At 32.5% G+C, this 4,800-nt stretch overlaps 1 pseudogene; it reads right to left on the bottom strand.

Annotated features, from left to right (window-relative positions):
• Positions 1 to 3,300: 3,300 nt before the first annotated feature.
• LOC105617850 lies at positions 3,301 to 4,341 on the bottom strand (annotated as a pseudogene).
• Positions 4,342 to 4,800: the final 459 nt, after the last annotated feature.

Below are 4,800 nucleotides of genomic sequence, written 5' to 3'. Positions count from 1 at the left end.
AACGTACCGGTTAAAAACGTTTTAAACTTATGCACAATAATATGTATATAATATATATAACTATATACATAAACTAATAATAATATAGATAGTATAATATATATATATATATATATATATATATATATATATATATATCTAATTATATATGAAATATGTTTATAAATGTCCATACTTCTTTTTTTTAAATTATTTTTTAATGTAACAAAAATTAATAATAATAAAAAGACATAAAAAATAATTAAAACGATAATTTTCGCATTATTTGTTTTAGAAGAAATCAAGTTTGGACAAATGTAAAAAATATATTTCTGCTATATAATTACATATAAAATTATATATAATTATGTATAAATAATTTTTTTTACATTTCTTTAAACTTGATTTATTTATAAAACAAACAACGCGAAAATTGTTCTTTTAACTATTTTTGACATTTTCTCATTATTATTTTTCTTACAGTAATTTTTTTAAAAGAGAGAAAGATGTGTGAACATGTATGGACATATTTCATATATAATTATATATGTATGTTCATGAATATTTATTACATATTTATGTGTATTTATACATATTAATATACAGGATGTTCCAAAATGACCATCAAATATTTCGTGTGTTGATAGAGCGGATTACATTGATTCGAAAAATCCTTTATCATCCTCATTTTATTTGCAATTTTCAGAATAGCTAAGATATTAATTACTAAAAATCGCCTAATATTAGTTTTTAGAATAATAATTTTTTATTTAAGTACTATCAACTTTACAGTAATAGACTAAAATTATTTATCTTCTTCTCATAGAGCTCTAAGAATTTTTTCTTAGAATATTAACTTTTCAGTATTGCATTTTCTTATTGGCAACTATTTTTAACGACATAACATAAGAAAATGCTGTATTAAAAAATTTTGAAAAAATTCTCAAAACTCTATGAGAAGAAAATAAACAATTTTTGTCGCTTGTTGTTTTCATGAAATTGACAGTACTCGAGTAAAAAATTTTTGAAAACCAATATTTGGCATTTTTTAGTAATTAATATCTTGTTAATTATTACGAAAATTGCAAAATAGTAGAGGAAAATAACAGTAATAGAAAGGTCAATTTATGAGCAAAAAATTAAGTCAAAAATGTAAATTTGGGATGATGCAACATCCAATCCTAGAGACCTTATAGTGTAACAGATAGTAAATTCGGTAGACCGCACTAGTGCACTGAATGCGAACTTTTTCGATGCCACACATTCGACTTGTACGCACTGTCTCAGTGCGTTAAAATTATCATATTCGGTAAATGAAAATTGAGCCAGTGTAGTGCTGAATTTATATTTGGACCAACCGAATGAATTGAACGACTTTAAGAAACATTACACTAAAATTTCTGACAGTGCAATTTGGCATAGCACTAAAGCAGAACAACAAATTACGATAACATCAAAATGAATCGGAAATAATTGAAAAATGACTTTTAGTGATTATTTTGAAATCATTTTGACTTCATAATGAATTTTGATATCATAATGATTTGTTGTTCTGCTTGAGATTGTGCATCATGCCAGGGCAGCATTAAAGCGAAATCAGTGCATGTGTGCTGAATTCGCTAAGAGATTCGCAAAATGCCACATGATATATTTCTCTGATTGCTAGATTAATAGCTATCATATTAAATTTATTATCAATTTACTCAACATCGACTCCTATCGACTGGAGTGAAATCAGTAAACTCATCCTTCAATATTTTGTGAATATTTATCTATTATTTCATGCTTTGCATTGAATGTTGGGTACTTTATGTATTGAATTTACATCACTAAGCGAAATCACTAAGTTCATAAAGAAATGTTATTCATTGTTTCTCACAAGCCATAAGGCGGTTTAATGTAAACTCAAATAAATATTTGGAACAGATTAAAAGAGTGACAATTGCGTAAGTATAACGGTATTGCATTATTAGGTTAAAATATGAGAAACTAAAAAAATCTACAACATAAGCGTTTATCTGACAACGCGAGTAATTACTTAATGACAGTAATAAAAGATCGATGCCGATCTCGCAATGAAATAAAGTGATGATTAATCTTATGGAGCACTAACTTAAAATCTATCACTGAGGCTTACAAAAGATCCGCATGCAGAACGCTATATCATGAGAGAAAGAGAGAGAGAGAAAGGAAAACCGGAAAAAAGAACTGACTCGAGCGCCGCAGTTAAGCTGTGGCTTGCAATGCCATAGTACTCCCCTCCCAGTGTAAACATTAAAGAAAGAAATACTGATTAAATTATCGCTAGAACGAAAATAACAGAAAAAAAAAATTAATGAAATTAATGAAGCAAACAGAAACTTATGCTTATTGATCGCTTAATGTATTGTAGTATTGCGCGAATTAATCCTTAAATCTAACAGTCTTTCATTTGATTGCTGAACCAGAATATGTTTTTGGTTCACATTGTATTATATTGGAATGTTAGTTGAAGACGGAGACGCAGTGGACGAAGTAGTTTCTGAGCCTTGAATTATTAAATAGCGGGCTTAAGTCTCGACAGTGGATACATCTGCCATCAACTTCTATAGTAAAGACCTTGTCTGAAATGCGCTCTAATACTTTATGCGGTCCGGTATTGATCTAGGGGACCCCGTTACCTTCTACTTTGAGAAAGACACAGTTATACTAATTTTTATGGAAAAAATATATAACTTAGAGCTAATGTGATGAGAAATTGGTGTAGGCCATAACTTTTTGCATAATTACGCGGAAATTCTCGATGAAAATTTGTGAGTCGCTTAGCATCTCTTCAGAGGAAAAACCCGATACTTTGAGTGTAAACTAATTCCACTACAGAAGATCCTTTGAAACAAATTCTTAACCCAAGTAATACTACTAGCAGTATATCAGTCCATTGAATTTCACCGTAGCACATTAATGCAGTTTTTAAAGAGCGATGTCATCGTTCGATGCCAGATTCTGAATGGTATGCAGTTGTCCGAATGTTTAAAACTGACGAGTTTGGTTAATGCGTCAAACAGCGCTTCGAATTGCGAGTCTGATCAGTTGTGATAGAGCTCCAAATCTGGCTACCCAGTCAATGAAAAACACTACCGTGTCTGCAATACAATCCTATAATGAAATAGCTTCCGGCCAACGAGTAAATCGGTCAATCATTGTTAATAAATATGAAAACTTTGGATGGAGATATAGATACACCGACAATATTGATATGTACGTACTCGAAACGGATATCTGGTACTGGTATTTGAGTAGGTGAGGAATAGTTATGCCGATGAATTTTAGATTGTTAGCATGCTAGACAAGTACGAACCCACTCTTTAACCATGGAGGGTCACACAAATTTTTACGCAATTTGCCGATAGGTTGTTCTGCCGCTTGGATAAAATATTTGATGTCAAAAACTTGTCTTCGTAATGATCTAGAAATGTATGGTCTGATCTCTTCTTCTGAAGTGTCACAATAAATGTTGCATGCTATTTCCGATAAGGTAAACTTTTTGAGCTTCAAAGACGTTGATTGCTTTAGTTGTTGCAATTCGTCGTCCGAGGCTTGAGCTTCTGCAATCTCTTGCATATCAAGACTAGTTGGCATCACGATAGTGTCGACGCGAGATAATGCATCTGCTACAATGTTTTCAGTGATAAAATGTGACCTCGAATATGAATTCCGAAATGAAGAGTAGTTGACGGTTTGTTTTGGCGATATTTGATCTGATTTCTTCTTGAATGCGTACAAGGATTTATAATCCGTGATAACATGAAAGTTTCGTCCTTTTAATATATATCAGAAATGTTTGATAATCGCATAGATAACTAATAATTCTCTATCATATGCTTTGTTTGCATAGGCGTGAGCTTCCTTGAAAAAAAACTGAGTGGTTGTAAAAATCTGTTGTTGTACTGTTGCAATTATATATGCAATACCGTACCGATTTTTTTTCTTTGTTTGTGGTGTCTGTTTTCAACGAGAGTGTTGTCTTGCTGTCTGGAAATGCGAGCAAGGTAGCTTGAGCGAGATATTCCTTAATTCGTTGAAAGGATTGTTTGAACTCAGAAGAATAGAACTTCATTCTATTTTCACATTGTTGTTACGTTTACGCTCCAGGTTTGCATTTAGCAATGGCGCTTGCATACTTGCGAGGTCTTTGAGAAACCGGTTATAGAAATTGAGCATTCCTAAGAAACGTCGAAGTCCTTTGACTGTAGCTGATTCTCGAAATTCAGCGATAGCTTGGACTTTTTCGGATAAAAGTTTGATGTCTTCAGCGCTGATTGTATGTCCCAGGAAACTGACGCTTTTCTGTCCGAACACACATTTATTCGGATTGATTGCCATGCTCTTGAAGTCTCAAACAGTATTTTTAGATGCCCCTTATTAAACTGTGTTTCATCTTGCGAAACGATTAAAATCATCAATATAAGTAAAACAGAAATAAAGTTCTGCAGTTATTCGGTCTATAAATCTTTGAAAAGTTTGTGCTGCGTTACGAAGTCCGAATGTCAAGGAAATTCGAAAAGTCCGAACAGTATAATGATTGCGGTTTTAAGAATATTCGATTCGCGAACTGGAATTTGTTGATAGGCACGCATTAAATCTATTGTAGAGAACACGGTTTTATCATGCAGGAAATGTGTGCTGTCTTGCAAGAACGGAATTGAGTAACGATTTGGCAAGGTTACCTCATTGAATTTGCGGTAATCTCCACACGGATGCCAATCGCTATTCTTCTTCTGCACGAGATGTAGAGGACTAGAGCCCAAGGGCTCTTGGAAGGCCTACATAAGCCTTGTTGCA

The sequence above is a fragment of the Atta cephalotes genome (genome assembly GCF_000143395.1).
Source record: "Atta cephalotes unplaced genomic scaffold scaffold00014, whole genome shotgun sequence".
In the NCBI taxonomy this organism is placed as follows: Eukaryota; Metazoa; Arthropoda; class Insecta; order Hymenoptera; family Formicidae; genus Atta; species Atta cephalotes.
Note: the sequence above shows the minus strand (reverse complement) of the source record. Positions and strands in the feature narration are given on the sequence as shown.